The sequence below is a fragment of the Pinus tabuliformis genome, chromosome 7 (assembly GCF_031772625.1).
Source record: "Pinus tabuliformis cultivar Carrire ecotype Pingquan chromosome 7, CPIR1, whole genome shotgun sequence".
NCBI classification, from domain to species: domain Eukaryota; kingdom Viridiplantae; phylum Streptophyta; class Pinopsida; order Pinales; family Pinaceae; genus Pinus; species Pinus tabuliformis.
In genome coordinates this window covers 254850381-254870016 of record NC_142293.1, presented here as the reverse complement: position 1 = coordinate 254870016, position 19636 = coordinate 254850381, and positions in this window count along the sequence as shown.

Here is a 19636-nt window from a genome sequence, read left to right as displayed (position 1 = left end):
CTGTGAATAAAGAATTTAATAAAAGTCCATAGTCGAAAACAAATTGAGTTCATGGGCCCAGATAAAAACATAATACTGTCTCTGCAATGATGAAATGGTAACATTTTGTAAATACAACCTATATAACCAAGAAATTCAATAGCCAAAAATGAAAGAACCCCTTGTAAGGGAGCATGTACTCAAATAACCTTAGGCTCTTAGCAAAAGGACTCAACTTGACATGAGAGGGGTTCGAGTAGTCAATGTAATAGAAACCACTTCAAATATATAGCTTGAATGTAGTAACAGTTCAGTAAGCCAAAACCATGAGCATAATCAGGCCGAAGATCCTACCCTCTGGCATCTCGCCAGTGAATGTTGGTGGTAAAACAAACCCAACAAAAATAAAACAGAGAAATACCACTCACGCAGTTGGGGAATCCAAACCTAGAAGGTTTTCCCCCAATCGGTTCATCTACCTATGGTCCTTTGAGGACAAAAAAGCATAGAAACAAGAGTAACTTGAAGGCCAACCAGGAAGTGAGCAACTAGCCTCTCTAGGTAATGTCAAGGAGATGACGACCTTGGTAAATGCCCTCTTCACCTACAGGAGAAACCTGTCAGATTAGGGTCAGTCTGAAAATAAAAGGTGGCTTAGATCAATCAACCAAAAGAATGTGGAAAGAAAACAAAAATAGGACATTTATCTGAGTCAGTGGAGAATCCCTCTGGAAATAAAAACGATGTTCAGATTTATAGCGGAGCAACTGAGCGAGTGGGAAATTTAGGATTTCCTCAGTAGTTCCAGGCCAAGTAAAGCTAGAGTGATGGGAGAATTTGGTATCACTGGAGTTTTGCACCTCTTATGCCTGGAATAAATAACTGGAAAACGAGGACTGCAGAGCCATTAGAGCCAGCAAGAAGGATCCGAATGTGTTCTTCCCGTAGCATCCTGACAATGCGATTACCCTAGTTCTTTCACAATTTATCGCAGTCGTAGGATGAACCTCAGGTGAGGCCCTCATCAAACAATTGATGTGTTGCATCGATAAGGGTAATTCATCTACACGTGTGCATTGGGGTCCAACCCTAACCCCTTTATTTATGTAATATGGTCTAGTCATAGTTATAGTTAGTTAAGAGTCAATAAAGCTCGTATTAATAGTTGTAAGTGGTTAAACCATATTTAAGAAAGGGACCACATTTAGTTGCAAACAGACCATGGTATTAGATAGATGGTATGAGGAGAACCATGGTAATGACCCATGGTATTGTATGTATGAATCCTATATAAAGGATAGAGACTCCCCATTGAGAAATATCGAGTCTTATTTTGTAATCGGGCTCTGCTCTGTTGGAGGTTTCCCCCTCGAAGAGGCAAGTGAACATTTGTTTTCATCTCTGAATAATAAAATACTTGCTTTTCTTCTCATTTTGTTCAGTGTTCTAGGTTGTATTTCTTCACATGTTTGGTATTCTAGAATTTCTCGCAGGTCAAGAGCATAACAAGTGGTATTAGAGCACTTTCCAGGGTCGGTCGTACCTCCATTTTTGGCAGAAATTTTTTTAGGCTAGAGACATGTCCTAACATCTTTAAGCCACGGGATTTGTCATTGAGCAGGTAAACCTGCGGATTTTGGGAGGCATGCGCGCAGGAAATAGAATAGGTGGTCACTCTTATTGGACTCCCTTGTAACCCCTTTGGGTACCCCTTCGAGCAGTAGCGCATTAGACAGAACCATGCATGGACTACCTTCCATGTACCCTTTGGGTATCTTAGAAGCCCCCTAGGCTCACCTGAAACCTTGCCTTAGATAAACCATCAGTCGTCTTATTGCTACAATACACTGAGAACAGCACTCGGAAAGATTACTCGCACGTATGATAGGGTTGTCGGGTAGTACGACTAAGGGTACAGTTGATCCTCCTTAGTTAGTTCCGTGAAAGATTGGGCTGAGTACTATTGTTGGACCCTTGTGTATATTGCGATCTATAGCACTTGACACTACTTTGAGACCATAGTTCCCTCGACTCTCTGAAGATCGCCCATTATCTTATTTGTCAGATCAGATCTAACATTTGGTGTTATTTAATCAAATCCACTAGTTGGGGTTCTACCGCAACAATACCATTCGGTTCTAGTAGTTGGGGTTCTGTCGCTGCCATAATCCAACTCACATTCAACAATTGGGCTTTCGCAGGTAAATCTAACCATTTACGTAGTAAGGCATGTGGCTCCTATAGTGTGGGCCCGATTTTCACAAGACATTAGGCATGATCAAGTTTTCTGGAATTTCGCCACTACAATATTGATCAGTGGGGAGTAAAACTCCATTTGAGTAAGAAAAAAAAAAGGGCCCAGACTTAGCCCATAAGATTCAGGATGACGAGCTAATTGCAGTGGTAGCATTCACTTGTCAACTTCAATTTTTGAGCAGTCCCAAATTTTTTCCAAGTGATGACAAGTGACCACGATCTATGTATGGTAGCAACCAGAGCTAAAGTCATGGCCAACAAGAAGACCGAGCACCTTGAACAAAAGTTGGATTCTTTCCAGAGCCTAGCGGACCAGATGCAGCAATTCATGGCACAATTCAAAACAAGCACGTCGGGGTTGCATCTGGAGGCACATGGTATTAATGAAGACCTTGAAGGAGAATCTAGCCATCATATTAATTTCCATGGAAATCACCAACATTGCCACCCTCGCCCACCCAAGATGGACATGTATAAATTTGATGGCTCTAATCCGGCAGTATGGGTAGCACAAATGAAACAATATTTCATTATGAATGATATTCGAGATGATCAAAATAAACTACGTGTGGGAGCCCTTTAATTGGACCAAGAGAGATAGCAATGGTGGCAGTGGCATCGGAAATTCTATCTCGGGAACATAACTTTCCAGGTATTCTCAAAATATCTTTTTGACCGCTTTGACAAAGAATCTAATTTTTTGGGTTGTCTTACTAAGCTCCGACAAACAGACACAGTAAAAGACTACATTGCAGCCTTTGAGACATTGTCCATCCACACAGAGGGTCTAGGAGATGAATTCTATTTGGAAATTTTTATAAGTGGTCTCAAAGAAGCCATCCAAGCCCATGTCCGGATGCACCACCCACCTACATGGATGGAAACTTTCGCAAAGGCTATCGAAGTAGAACGTACTTTAGCTGCCTAGTCACCTCGTCCAAATTTTATAGCCAAGGGACACCCCACCTAGGCTTAGGGCCCTACCCAAACAATTACGGTTCAAAAGGTGTCTCCAGCAGAAATGGGTGAAAGAAGAAAACAAGGATTGTGCTACTACTGTGATGACAAATACTCCCTTGGGCATAAATTAAAGAACCCAAATTCTTTCAAATTTATGTTAGTGATCACAACTCATCTGAGGAAGACCCACCCCTTATGGGACCAGAGGACGAAGTTGAGGAAACCCAACAGGACAATGAACTCCCAGCTACGCTAGAGGAAGCAGTATTCTTGCTACATTCTTTGGGAGGCATTTTTGTGCCCCAAACTCTTAAAATCAGAGGCTTTATTAAATATCGCCCTGTAGTATTATTGATTGATAGTGGCAACACTCATAACTTTATCCATCAACGAGTTGCCGAAGCTATTCAATGTTTTGTCAGGGCAGTCTCTAATTTATAGGTCCAAATCTGATGGGGGGATAATGAAATGTGAAGGCTGTTGTGAAAATATAGTACTTCAGATGGGAAACTACCACATAATGACCCACATGTTTGTGATTAACATGGGTGGTTGTGACATTGTCGTGGGAGTTGAATGGATTCGCAAACTAGGCCCAATCACCATGGATTTTTAGGAGTTATATATGAGCTTTAAGCAGAATGACCACATGCATACCCTTTGCTGACTCTAGGTAGGTGCTCCTTCTATCATCGGCTCGCATCGCATGGAAAAGTTGTTGAAAAAGGGCCATCATGGAGTTATCACTGATTTTAATGCCATCCATGCCATAGATCCAACTACTCTTCATATTCATCCTGAGATGAAACATGTCTTAAATCGCCACCAGCAAGTATTTGACAAACCTAAAGAGCTTCCACCCTCTAGAGGGGAACATGATCATAGCATTACTTTTCTCCCAGGGGCACAACTGCTGAATGTGCGCCCATATTGATATCCTTTTGCCCAAAAGAATGAAATTGAAAAAATCATCAAGGAACTCCTTGAAGATGGTGCTATTCATCCTGGAATCAATCCTTTCATCACCAGTGGTCATGGTGATAAACAAATATGGGGAATGGCACATGTGTCCAGACGTCAGGGCCGTTAACAAGATCACTTTCAAAGAAAAATTCCTTATCCCGATTGTTGATGATCTTCTTGATGAACTACATGGTGCTAAATTCTTTATTAAGCTAGATCTTCGCTCTGGCTATCACCAAATACGCATGAAAGAAGTAGATATTCCCAAGACTGCTTTCCGAACTCATCAAGGCCATTATGAATTCTTGGTCATTCCATTTGGTCTCTATAATGACCCATCCACTTTTCAAAGCCTCATGAATCACCTACTGAAACCATATCTTCGAAAATTTGTCCTCATTTTCTTTGATGACATTCTCATCTACAGTGTAACCTGGGAAAAACATCTTCATCATGTAGACCTGCTCTTGCAACTGCTCCAGAATCACAAATTATTTGTCAAATTGTCCAAGTTCTCTTTTGGCATGGAAGAAGTTGAGTATTTGGGCCACATTGTGGGTCATTGTTGGGTTGTGTTATATTCTTTCCATGGCTAACCTACATAGTTAACCGAGGCGTTAGAGGGGGGCAGAGCCCCCCCTTTGTTGCACCGATTACGTAGTAGGGGGGTCATAGGGGGTTTGAGGGGGGTGAGAAGCCCCCCTCTACGGGGTTCGGGGCAGCGCCCTAGGGAATTTTTTTTTTTGGACCCTATATTGGGATGGGCGAACCTACCTATGGTTTTGTGCATGACTTTTCGCACATGGTTTTGGACGCGATGGTTTTCGGTCCATGGTATTGGATGCTTCGACATGTATAAATATGTATTGTAAAATTGAAAGGAACATAATGAAAAATCAATCTGGTAGTCCCGATTTTGGGATCCAGGGGAAAATCTCTGTGTATATGTGTTTTAGGTGTTATGCTCTCACATTGTTTATTTTCTGTTCTTAGAATTTGTATGCAGGTAATTTCTGTATGGGGTTAAAACCTACATTTGGTATCAGAGCTGTTTTGGCTTCAAGGGGACATCTTTGTTGCTGAGGGATTTCACTCGGGCCTGTGATAGACCCTGTTCAGTGGGAGATCTGCAGAATCAATTTTGGTGGTGAAAGAAGATGGCGAGCAGTGGAAAGATAGAGATCGAGAAATTTAATGGTCTGAGTTTTGAGTTGTGGAAACTCAAGATGGAGGATCTATTGGTGGATAAAGATTAGTGGATCGTGATAGATCTAGGTACTAAACCAACGGGAATGTCTGATGAAGAATGGAAGAAGTTGTATTGGAAGGGAAAGAGCATAATATGATTGTGTGTCTCAGATTAAGTATTGTTGAATGTATCAGGGGAAGCTACGACTAAGGCTTTGTGGGACAAGTTAGGGATTTTGTGCCAATGTAAGTCTCTGGTGAATAAACTGTTCCTATGGAAAAAGCTGTATAACCTGAGGATGAAAGATGGAGACTTGGTGACAGAACATCTGAACGCATTCAATACTATGGTAAGTCAATTATTATATGTTAATATTAAAATTTCACATGAAGATAAGTGCATCAGTTTGTTGTGTTCTCTACCAGATTCGTGGGATAGTCTGGTTATTGCAATAGGTAGCAATGTAACTGCTTTGCAGTTTGATGAAATAGTCTCATCCTTGCTAACGAAGGAGATGAGACAGAAAAATATGGAGAGCCAGAATGATGATGCCTTGTGATGGGCCTCTAAATTAGACATAAATTTAGGCCCATGCCTCTAATTTAAAACATAAATTAAGGCCTATGACCATCCTTGAACACATTAAACCTCTCTTTTTGCATTATATAATTTATTTTTAACTTTAATATATTCATTAGAAAGGTTTATGAATAATTAAATATTTGTGCCTAATATTATTTATTTTTGTGGAATATTATGAGAATATTGGGAAGATTATGAAGAGTTCGAGGAGGACATAATTTAGGGACTTGTTCCCTACTACCAGAGGATCAATAATAAATAAATAATTCAACATGATATTATGGAATTATGGCACAAATTGTGGAACTCTAATGATTGAGAAAATCTAGGAATGTGTTCCACTAATCAAGGGAGAAGATCCACCAATCAAGGTAGCAGATTCACTAATCAAGGGATTTCGGTGGGGAAAGCTTCCTCCATTCATGGGGAATGATTCTTAATCATTTTTTATAAGTACCAAGTCGAATATACCTCTAGGGAATGATTGAGAAAATCTAGGAATGTGTTCCTTGCCATTTAATGCAAATTCCTAGTATTGGGGACTAGATCCACTAATTAAGGGATTTTGGTGGGGAACGCTTCCTCCATTCCTAGGGAACGATTACTAATCATTTTTTATAAGTACCAAGTCGAATTTTCCTCTAGGGAGAAATTTTCATTAGTGTTATTGTAGAGAGAGCTTGTATTCTTGCAGGGATGTAATTCTATTGATGAAAATAATGAAGATTGGTGTCATGCTCAGCTTCTAAATATTGTTCTCCTCCATAGGTCTCTGATTTTCCTTGGGCTAGGCCATCCCAGGAACCTCAGAGCCTTTTTTTATCACTTCTTTTCTTTCTTTTCACTGCTTATGCACATGCATCTCTAGTTTTTATTTCTTTCTATTTCTACCTTTAGTATTAATGATTTCTTGTTGTAGGATTGAGTTAAATGGTTGATGTAAGTTCTTTTGCAGGATCACAAGAATTATTTCATCCTTGGAAAATCTTTGGAAGCTCATAGTAATCATTGAGCTGCTTGGATTAGTATTCTTAATCCCAAATCTAGATTGCTGGACCTCCTTTTTAGCAAAGAACAATAAATTTTTGTTATTTTTTAGAGCATGCTAACGAGTTTCAATCAAAGTGATTCCACTTTCATTCGATCACAAAAACATTCTAGTTCATAACAAAAATTACCCCACTACATTTTTGCTTGATTAGGTTAGGAATTGTTTAGATTTACTAGCTCACTAGTTCTCGAATTTATAGATTTTCGACTAGTAATGTTTTTATATTTTTTTGTATGGGTTAACAGAGGTGTTTTTGAGTAATTCCACTTGGAATGAGAACTTAAGACAGCCTAGTTAATAACAAAATTTGTCCCATCCAATTTGGATTTGATTTTCTTGGTCATTCGATGAATTATAGTAAATTTGTACATCGTGTAGGAAATGAGCGAATGCTGTAGGAAACCATTGTAGCATTCTATAGGAAAGCCTGTTTTGAGGTCGAATTGAGAAAAAAGCCTCTAGGAAGCTAGAAAATGGTACCTACTTGTCTCCCAAAACTTATGACCATTCACCATCATCTCCAAGCCACCTGCCACATCACCAAAAGAGATTAGATTTCACACTCTCACATAAAAAAGACAGAAAGGAAAATAGATTTATTTTATTCATTTACATGCACATCAGTAGAAGTTCTGATGGTTTGAATTTGCATGCGTAGGATAGTAGGATCGCATACATGTTAACTTAGCATTATTTTGAAGCAAAGCCTCTTGAAGTTAGTTAGAAAATGGTGTGTTTTAGCATTTGATTTCAGTCTCTTTCCTTGTACTTTCTTTCTTGCAATAGGTTAAGTTTCGTTTCGAACATTTCATTCTCTGCAATTAGTTTAGGATTTGACTTCAGTACATGCACTCCATTACATTATGACAGAAAAGGAAGGACACATTTTACACTGTACATATAGTATCGATACCTCTTAAGTTTGTACGAACCCCAGGTTGATAATTAAAGTCGGTAGCCTTGGGAGTTGCAACATTCTTGTTGCATTACCGAGGCTCATCACTTTTTGGCGCCATTGCTAGGGAGGTGTCAAAGTATGCATTGTTTTCTTCCCTAGTTGATTCATTTCTTTTTAGTTTTTGCAAAAAAACAATTGCATTAGGCATATTTCATTTCAAAACTAGAAAAGTGCATTGCATTAGTGTTTTCATTCAATCATAACAACAAAAAAAAGATCTCCAACACAAACCCACCCCCAAATTGATCACGTGGTGCAGTAGGAGCCACATCACCATTCACTTTTGCAGGTAGAAGAAGAATATGACAAAGAATGTAGAAGAAATTGATGGCGACGATGACAATGAGGAAGATCCTGGAGATTAATGAGGATTTCCCATTCAAGATATTGATGGAAGTATGGACATGAAGAACATCCCTCCATCTTTTCTTCCAAAATTTCATGGTCTAATGTTAGAGGATCCGGAAACCTTTCTCTTTGAATTTGAGATTGTTTGTAGACCTTATGGTTACTTATTAAAAACTCAAAAACTGATATTGTTTTCGGCAACTTTGAACGATAGAGATCTTAAATGGTTCATGAGTTTAGGGACCAATTCAATAAGATCATGGAATGACATGCAAAATATATTTCTAGAAAAATATAAAGATCATGATCTTAAAGAAGAAATCTTTAGAATGAATCAAAGAGAAGATGAGAGTCTAGAGGATCTAATAGAGAGGTTCATGTATAATGTTAAGAGGGGAAAACTACATCATTTAGGATCCGACACACTAAAAACCCTCTTACTTAGAACAATTAGGGATGAATGGATTGATCTCCTTAATCTCATGAGTAGAGGTGATGTAAGTCAATTATCATTTGAGGAAATTTGTGAAACATGCAAACACATTGATGAGCCCCAAATTTGGTAACATTTTGGGCTCATTTGGCCTAACTACCCTTGCTCAACCCTTCATTTTTCATGACTTATGCATAATTTTTTAGTATATTTATGTCATTTGTACGAATGACGGCAGTCACTATTCCTAGGTGGCTAACACGTGCTTATTTCAGGTTTTTTGACATTTAATGGAGCAAAACCACGCAGATGTGGGCTAGGAGACAACCAAGATGGGATTGAGATTTTGTAGGAAGGTTGTCCACAGCATTGAATGGCCTTCCTCGTGATCTTCACCCCCAACTCCGAGCTCTGACAGCCACCACCACCGAGTTAGAAGGCAGCCAAACGGATTTTGAGGAAGCAGCAGTTCACTCCTAGTTTGGTCAGCCAAATCCCACTGATTTAAGAGGCCAGCTTGGGGCCTCGTAATGTATAAATGATGAGGCTTTAGCTTTCGAAGAGGACTTTTGAAACCTTGTTGCACATTCTAGAATACGAGCTGCTAGCTCTGTTTTTCTCTTTTGTAGCCATTATTGGCATGTTATTTGACTTATGATTATTATCTTTTAATGGAAAGCAGGCAGATTTGAGTTCAGTTCTGAGTTCTTAAAGGAGCCATAGCTCTGGGGGTTGGGCCCAACCTCAGAGCCTAAGGCCTCCTTCCTTTGTATTGTTATCATTCTTTCAGCATTATGTTTTTTTCCCTTTACATGCAATTGAAACGCAGTTTGCTGAGTTAGATTCCTTGGTATGGTTAAGTAGGTCATTTTCATAAGACAAAATTGCTCCAGCTGTTTAGAGTAGAGTGAAGAGATTGGAGTTGATAAAAGTTCTAAAAAAGGGGTTGCCTGCACACTCATTTTCACCTCTTTCTAGGGGCTGGAATTGCAGACAGTGCTGCCCACCCAAAAACATTGGTTTATGTGTCCATGCAATCTTTGATACAATATTTTTGGTTATAGAAGTGTCCATGTGTTCAGATCTCTTGGAATGTTTCTTTGTTTCAGTACCATGCATGCTTCTCCTTAGAAATAACATTGTTGTTCATTGATTTTATGAAACAGTTAGAATAGGTTAATAATATTTCGGTTATGTGCAGGACGTGGATGATTTGTTTCGTTTACACTGTGCAGCGCTACTCCCTCACTCTCTTGTCCTTCCAAGCCGTGCCCAGGCCAACTACTCATCTCCCAATTAGACCCCTTGTCTCTCAACTATTCTACTACCCTCGTTATTCTACCTTCTTCGGCCTTCCATTCCCTCTTCCCTCTTGGAGACAACCTAGCCTTGCACACCCCCTCTTCATCTCATCTCTTTGTCCCTAAGTCATTATAAACCCCTTTCCTACCTCCCTATCCATCCATGCAGCCTCTTCCACTCACCCACCACCTAAAATCTGATTATAGAACATCCTGTAGGAATTACTGAACTTCCTGTAGAAATTCTGAACATCCTGTAGAACCCCTGCAGACTTCCTGTAGAAGCTCATAAACACGGTAGCTTGGCATCCAAACTTTGTGAAACTCTCTGAAAGGATGTCAGGGACTCCTTAGACCCTCTCTGAGCCTTCCTGACCTCTTCCAATCTTTTCTCACCCTTGATCTACCCCTGCACAGTAAAGATCCAGTTAGAAGCACATGCATAATAATTCCAACAACTTGAACAAAAATACAAAAATATGTTCTCTTCAGATCAAAGTAGTCTAGACACATGCATCTCACCTTCCTAGAGGTAATGGAATCTCTTTCAATAGTTTGCATTCCCACCTTTGCATCAGTAGGATTAGCTGGTAGAATTAGGGTTTGCTAGGGTTTGTGTTTCTTGTTGGCTTTCAGTTCCTTTCTCCAGTAGGTTAATTTCCTTTGAGTTAGCTTTCGTTCATCGGTTAAAAAGCTTCTTCTAAGAGCTCATAGAAGTTGGCTTGAGCCCGAGCGGACTTGTGCCAGCTGACCAAGTGACAGCTACGGCAAGAGCTAGTACTTGTGCATACAGCACCGTCGCTTCCAAGTTTGTTATGAACTACCGGGTTGATAAAATTAGAGAAGGAAGCTCCAGGAGTTGTAGCATTATTGCTACAATACTGGAGCCCACCATCTTTTTGGCGCCGTTGCCGGGGAAGCATCAGAGTATTAGTGATTGTTGCTTTTCTTCTATTTTCCTACTCTTGCCTTCTGCTAAGTAGTTTATTTCATTTCCATTCTGCAAAAGTAGCATAGACATTTCCTGCTTTCATAGATTAACATTTCAATTCCGCAATTTCATTTTTGCAAGCGTAGATTAGCATTTCAATTCTGCAAGCGTAGATTAGCATTTCAATTCTGCAAGCATAGATTAGCATTTCGATTCTGCAAGCGTAGACTAGCATTTCAATTCCTGCAATTTCATTTGAGCAAAATATATTAGTTCTTTCCTGCTTTCATTTCAATTCCGCATTTTCATTTCAGCAAGATAGTTAGTTGTAGTTCAATCTGTGTCAGTTTTTGCAGGTACCAGAGAAAAAAGCCAAAAGCAATCAAAAGTATTTCCATTTCATGCCTCGTAGGAATCGAGATAAAACAGGCAAATTCTTACCCAACACCCCCACCACATCACTGAGTCACCCTTCTCTCTTCTTTGGTGACAGTGATCCAGAAGAACCTATAGGAGAACCTCCTAAGATATACGAAGATCCTATAGCAGAAGAAGAGTTAGAGAACACTCTAGCTGAAGCCATGGCTGACCATAGGGGAGAAGATGAGAGAATAGAAGGTGCCTTCCCCATCCGAGAGACCAATGGAGACATGAAAATGAAGAACATAAGCCCTTCTACTTTACCTCACTTCCATGGACTGACTACTGAGGACCCTGATACCTTCCTGTTTGAGTTTGCTGTTCTTTGTCGAACCTATGACTATACTGAAGATGAGCAGAAACTGAAACTCTTCCCCTCAACCCTTAAGGATGCAGCATTACGCTGGTTCATGGGCTTACCTGGGAACAGTATCACCACTTGGGCTCATATGCAGCAAGCTTTCAATACCAAATACCGGGACTACTGTAGGTCCAAGGAAACCAAGGGAGAAATCTTTCAGATGACCATGGGGAATGATGAGTCCTTAGAGGATTACGAGGAAAGGTTCCAACTTAGCTATAAACGGGTCAGGTGCACACTTGACCCTGAATCCCTCAAGTTAGTTCTGCTCCGAGGAGTCCCTGAAGACATCTTAGATACCCTTCACATGCTAGCTGGAGGAGATATTTACCAACTACCTTATGAGGACATAAAGACTGTGTTTAGAAACCACTCTAGGGCAGCCCGGAAAAGAGGTAGAGGGAACCTCCTCTCAGCTGGTATTCCTTTCTCCAAACATGAGTTTGCAAACCAATTAGAGGACCTCAAGAGTGAGGTGAGACAGACCATTGCCATGCAACTTGACACATTCCAAATCCAGCAGAAGAAAGAAGAAGCTAAGAGGGCCTTGGCTATCTTCTGCCCTAGGTGTACAAGGAAACACCCTAAGAACGAATGCCCATTACATTCGGTTGAGGTATGTTTTATTTGTGAGGAGGACCACCCCACAAACCAATGTCCAACCTTACCTGGGCTTAAAGCCATGTACCAAGGGACAGAAGCACCCACTGAACCTCTCTATTTCCTCAACCAAAGGAGGCCACATGGACCTAGACCTTACCAACAAGGGATGCAAGGGACACCCCAAACCTATTACAGCCCCAACCAATCTGCTCCTATGCCTTCCTGGGGACCCCTTGTTCATTCTTCCTGGTCTATACCTCCTCCATGGTCTTACCCACCTCAGTACCATACTCAGCCCACTACTCATTCGTTTCACTCACATGCCCAGCCACAGCCTCAGTGGAATGCACCTCAATCGGGGTGGAGGCCCCGGTACAATACTCCTCCCGCCATTTTGCCTCCACCACCAGCTCAACCACAACCATTACCTCCTGCTCCCCCAAGGCAGCTTCAGATGCCTGCTCAACCGAACCCGAACCCTAACAACAGACAGGCCCAGTAGGTATATACTGGGGAAACATCATGCCCTACCTATGCTGTGGAGATCGAGGAGATCAATCTGCGATCTGGAAAGACTCTTCTGAATCGCCAACCTCCTCCCCCAGAGGACGAGGAAGATAAACAGGAATGTGAACCAAAGGCCATTCCACCCTTTCCTGAGAGACTAACAGCCACCACACAACCCAACCCAGAGGAGGATGAGCTTCTGGGAGAGCTCAAACAGTTGTGTGTGAAAATACCACTTCTCCAAGCTATCAAAGATGTACCGATATACAACAAACTGGTTAAGGAAAAGTGTTTTAGACACCCAGGCAGGCGAAAGAGAGATGCTTCAACCATCAATGTCATAGGACAACTGTCTGATCTTATGTTGGGACAAGTCATCTGCCCAAAGTATTTGGATCCTGGGAGTCCTGTAGTTGATGTCCACATCAATGGCACCATCATCCCTCACACATTGATTGATCTGGGGGCTGCCATTAATGTGATGACCAGAGATACCATGCTCAAACTCAACCTTCAGGGTTCCTTGAGAAAGACCTCGACAGTCCTACAACTAGCAGATCGCTCCACCGTGACTCCCGAAGGGATCGTAGAGGATGTCTTGGTCTCTTTTGACTCTTGGGAATACCCTACAGATTTCTTGGTTCTGCAACCAAAGGCAAAGCTTACTGGATACCCTCTTATTTTGGGAAGGCCTTGGTTAGCCACTGCAGATGCTTACATAAGCTGCCGTGCAGGAAACATGACCATCAAAAATGGTCCTATGTCCAAGCAGCTAGTCCTGTACCCTCCTTCCCAACCATCATTAGAGCATGACTTACCAGTTTGGTTGGAGGAAGGAGAAGAGGATGAGGTGTACTCAGCACCTTTGTGCACCCTAGACACCTCTAGGGGAGGCCTCCCAACCGAGGATGATTTGATTGAGGCCTTGATCCAGACTCCACCTCCCAGTGCATTGTCCTTAGAGGAATTGGTGGAGGATGCGCAAGCCAACACCTTAGTGGACCTTTGTGTGACCAACCCTGTCACTTCCAGAGTCAAAAATGTGGAGTTCGGCCCTGAGAGAACGTTAAAGATCAGCTCCTCCCTATCTCCTTCCTAGGAAAAGGAGCTGTGTAGGTTGTTGGCCAGTCATCTAGATGCTTTTGCTTGGAGCTATAAGGAGATGAAGGGAGTCCATCCTTCGGTCTGTACCCATCACATCTACATCAAAGAAGATTGTAAACCGGTTAGGCAACCCCAGAGGAGAATGAATCCAGCCCTTAAGGACATCGTCAAGGAAGAATTGCAAAAACTATTGGATGCCGGATTCATTTACCCCATCTCGGATAGCGAATGGGTGTCCCCTTTGGTGTTGGTTCCCAAGAAAAATGGGAAGTGGAGAATCTGCGTGGACTACCGAGAACTGAACAAAGCTACCAAGAAAGACCATTTTCCTCTACCCTTCATAGATCAAGTGTTGGATGGACTGGCAGGAAAGAAGTTTTTCTCTTTCCTGGATGGGTTTAGCAGGTATAACCAGATCCAAATCAGCCCGGAAGACCAAGATAAGACCACCTTCACTTGTCCTTGGGGTACCTTTGCTTACGGAGTTCTTCCCTTTGGACTATGCAATGTTTTTTCCACCTTCCAGAGAGCCGTCTTGAGCATCTTTTCTGAGCTGGTCCATGATTCAGTGGAAATCTATATGGATGACTTCACTCCTTATGGGTCCAACTTCCAGGAAGCATTGTCCAATCTCGGAAAAGTCCTAACCAAGTGCATTGAGATGAACCTGTCCCTTAGTCCTGAAAAGTGTGAATTCTTGATGACTGAAGGGACCGTGCTAGGCCATACCATTTCTTGCCAAGGGTTACAGGTGGATCCTAACAAAATTGCTCTCATCAAGAAGGTTCCACCTCCTCAGAAGGTAAGAGATGTTCGAAGTTTCTTAGGATTAGCAGGGTATTATAGGAGATTCATTAAAGACTTCAGCAAGCTGGCCTCGCCATTGTTTAGCCTCTTGGCAAAGGATGTTGAGTTTAAATGGACTGACGATTGTTAGAAGGCTCTGAATGAATTAAAGGACAAGTTGGTGTCTGCCCCAATCTTGAGAGGTCCAAACTGGGTCCTACCTTTCCACATCCACACTGATGCCTCGAACAAAGCCATAGGGGCAGCCTTAGGACAAGTTGAACAAAAACTTCCATATGCCATCTACTTTGTCAGCAAAAATTTATCCAAGGTGGAACTGAATTACACTGTAACTGAGAAAGAATTCTTGGCCGTGTCCATGCACTGAACAAGTTCCGACATTATATCACTCGCTATCAAACATTTGTACATACTGATCAAGCTGCAATTAGATATTTAATGAATAAACCAGATGTGAATGCTCGTATTATTAGATGGTTACTTTTGTTGCAGCAGTTTGATTTGACTATCGTTGACAAACCAGGTAAAGAAAATGTTGTTGCTGACTTTTTGTCTAGATTGGATTTATCTGCAGATGAGGATGGAACAGTGGATGACCAGATGCCCGATGAACATCTGTTTGCTATTTCGGCAATCTCTCCATGGTTTGCTGATATAGCAAACTACCTTGTTTCAGCACAGTTCCCTCCGCACCTATCCTCAAGAGAGAAGAGCAGAATCGTCAGAAAAAGTGCCTCATTCACTTCGATTGGGGGCAACCTGTTCAAGCTTGGCCCTGATCAGATATTAAGGCGCTGTGTAAGGGAGGAGGAAGTCTTTGATATCCTCCTAACCTGTCATGATGGCCCTTGTGGAGGACATTTTGCAACAAAGAGGACTGCCTTCAAAATCCTACAGGCAGGCTACTATTGGCCCACGCTTCATCAAGATGTCAGAAGGTATATCGGCCAATGTGACCGATGCCAAAGGATGGGGGAACCGACTCCAAGGGATGAAATGCCTCTCCAACCTCAAGTGACTCTTGAGCCATTTGAGAAGTGGGGTATGGATTTTGTGGGTCCAATCAACCCTCCTTCGAGGCAAAGGTCTTACATCATTGTGTGCACAGACTACCTGACAAAGTGGGCAGAAACCAAGGCAATCAAAGCAGCGACAGAAGAAAAGGTGGCCGAGTTCTTAAGAGAAAACATCTTCTACAAATTTGGCTACCCAAGAGAGCTAGTCACCGATCAAGGAAGCCAGTTCACCTCCAACTTAATTGAAGACCTACTAGCTCATCACAAAATCAAGCATAGGACTTCCACCCCCTATCATCCTCAAGCAAATGGGCAGGTGGAAGTCACCAATAGAGCATTGGAAGGGATCTTGACTAAGGTGGTGAGCAGCAGCAGGAAAGATTGGGCAGATCGCCTCGTTGAGGCCACATGGGCTTACAACACCACTTGGAAGACCACAACCGGCTTCACAGCATATGAGCTAGTCTATGGGAAGAGAGCTTTGTTGTCAATTGAATTCGAGTACAACACTTTGAGGATGGCAGCTCAGCTGGACCTAGATCTCAGCCATGCCCAACAAGAAAGGTTATTGCAGCTGAATGGATTGGACGAGCACCGAATGCAGGCCCTTCTTCACTCAGAAGTGGTTCAACTTCAGAGGAAGGTGTGGCATGACCAACACCTCAATGACAAGCAATTTCAGCTGGGAGATTGGGCGCTGTTGTATGATTCTAGGCATAAAGATTTCAAGGGAAAGCTGAGAACCAGATGGCTGGGACCATATGCAGTGGAAAAATGTAATGACAATGGATCTGTTCTTATTCGGACCATTGATGGGGTGGCCATCCCTATGCTTGTCAATGGACATCGGTTGAAGATCTACAGAAAACCTCTGTCAAGGCAAGAATTCATCAAAACTGTGGAAAAATCAGTGCTGGTCATAGAGAAGGGTTCTGCCTCTGTTTTGGGCATACCCTGAAGATCTTAAAATAATAATAATAATAATAATAATAAAGATCCTTGGGTGAAAACCTTTCTGAGGCTCCCAAGGCAGATGGTAGGGATGAAAACCTCATTGAGGCGCCCTGCTGTCTTTCAAAAAAAAAAAAAAAAAGGGGTTTGAAAAAGACCCTTGAGTGAAAACCTCTCTGAGGCGCTCAAGGCAGATGGTAAGGGTGAAAACCTCATGGAGGCACCCCTGCTGTCTTTCAAAAAAAAAAAAAGGAAAAAAAAAAGAAAAGAAAATAGAAAAAACAGCTAAAGCAAGTTCATAATGTGGCAATGCATCCAGGTTGCAGGTATTCCATGCAGGAAAAGAGGCCCTCAATTCAAAGACAAGGGTCCCTACTATGTTACCAGGTGACCTCACCAGCATTCCCTCCAGAAACACTCATCTCTTCCAAGTTTTGGGCACGATTTGATCACAGTTTAGCCTCCTACAGGAAGCTACAGGACTTTCTACAGGAAGTCCTGTATTTCTACAGGAAACTTCCTGTAGAAGCTTGGGACGGCCCAGAACCGACTGTGTGAGGAGATCTAACGACCGAGGTCAGGCATGGAGGCATGCACGCTACCATTTTCTCCATCACACACTGCTGTCGCCTCCTTCTACCACCCCAGTTGCCATGCAATGGAAATACCTGCACAGTCAAATCAGAACACCAAATTATCAGAGGAATCGATTCTCAAATGGAAAGAAGATGCAGAGATACCATGCAATACTTATCAAAGACATCTGAGGACCCTGCGATCATGATCGTAATGCCACCGTCTTCACCGTTCAACATGCACCCGAGGAGGAAAAACTGCTACAGGACATCCTACAGGAATCCCGTAGCAGTTCAGCCAGCTAGAGTGTACACCATCAAGACGCCTGCAAAACATAGAGCGGGCACATGCACCATCCGCAGCCAGGTAATAAGCTCCGTAGCCAGCAACAGTCTGCGAGGAGGAACCTCCGTGCCTGTGCACGAAGCAGCAACAAGCAAATCCAATCCCCATCGTCCTAAAACCTGGAAATCATGTCGCGGCCGCACAGGTAAGTGCCTCACCCTTCTTTCGTCAAATTACATGAATCATACTATGAAATGTTCGCAAGTGTGGGAATGAATGGGTTGAGCAGTCGAATGGCCATTCAACTGGCCACAACGACCAGTCAGATGGTCTAGTCGGATTTGGAAAGTGGGGGTCGTGGCAAGCAAAACGGGTAATAGACACGTGAGAAGTGTCCAGGCGGGGAGAAGCGACGTTTTAACAGAAATGACGGCGGCAGATCTGCGGAGAATGATGCGGCAGTCAGGGAAACTTACAATGGAATGAGTAGGTGACGTCGTCCAACGGTCCGGCAGGGACAGCTCACCCCCGCGCCACGAATTCCGTCGGGATTCAAATCCATCGGCTAGATCGCCACCCCACGCATTTATCATCGGTCGTTTTGAAGTCGAGTGAGCGTTCGAATTTATCTGAAGCTCGTTACTCCAAGTCTTCGACTTGTTCGAACGTCTGGTAGCGGCACAGAAGGCGCAGAACCACTGTCGTGCTCTCCAGAACCAGTGCGCTGCTTCTACAGGAAAGCTACGCTACAGGAAGCTCACTGCCACGAGGAAAATTGGTCTCTTCATGTCAAAGGTGGCGAATTGGAAAAGGTAAGCCTGAACCTGTTCCTCCCATGCAATTGGTTTCGAGGGTGGCGGAGTCGACGTTCTCAAAAACGTAAAACTACAGTCTGATCATAAAAATTGCAAGCGTTGTCTTCCTTTTGCCTGAATTGTCGTCGAAGTATATGTGGGGTTTTCTACAGGGTGTGATTTGTAATTAAGCCCTCTTAAGGCTCATCTGTAGATAGTCTTCGCGAATTGTGTGCGTGGCAGAGGTGTAGTTCTACGCTCTGTCCCAAAAGGCTAGTTTTTGATATGCACCCGCCACCTCCAGCTAACATAGCAGGCTTTCACCATGCCGGGTGGATTCATCAGAAAGGAACCGACAGACTCAAAGAAATTAAGCGAGAACCCTGAGGTGGTGGAACTATTCACTCGTGCGTGATGGATGTCGTTCTGCGACAAACTTCAAGGTTATGATGATGAGGTGGCAGAAGAGTTCTTTTGAGCTCTGAAGCCAAAATAAAAAACGCTGGCCACTGTCAATTTCAGGGGTTTGAGTCTCAGACTCACCCCACAGTTCATCAGTAGAGTCACTGAGCTCCCAATGGGGGTACCGTGGGACAAGGAGGAGAGGAAATTAGGCCAAAAGGCTAAAAAGGAGTTCTTCCCACCAGAGGAGCAATTCTCAGAGGATAAGAATGGGGTTCGCAGAACTAGCTTACAGCCACTTTGGAGTGAGGTTAGCCTCCAAATTATGAAATACATCACATGCGAAGGATGGTTCAGCATTGTATATGGGTACCATTTCCGGCTACTCACAGAATTAAGGCATCAGATGGACCTACCTGTAGAAAACAAACTAAGTATTCCCTACTTTCTACTGCACTCTATGACTGAATGTGCCACCAAGTTAAAAGAAGGCACGCCAGACCAGGTAGCCCATCATGGGCTCATTAAGCTCCTCGTGGAGGATGCACTCCACATATACAAAGTCCCTCTCTCGTGGGAAGCCTTCCGGAACCTGACTAGGTATGGTGATATCAAAATGTTGACCGAGGAGCTCACCTCCTCCAGCAGCGAGGAAAAGGAGTCAGTACGCGCAGAGAAGAAAGGGAAAGGCCAAGAACCCACGGCCAAAGCACCGAAGAAAGAACAAAAAGGGAAACAAGAGAAAAAGGTTGCCGAAGAGAAGGATGACAAATCTATATTGACGCCCAGAGAGAAAAGATTACAAAGTACGGTGGACAGGACTAAGCCAGTCCACGTCAGTAAAGGCACCTCGACAGCA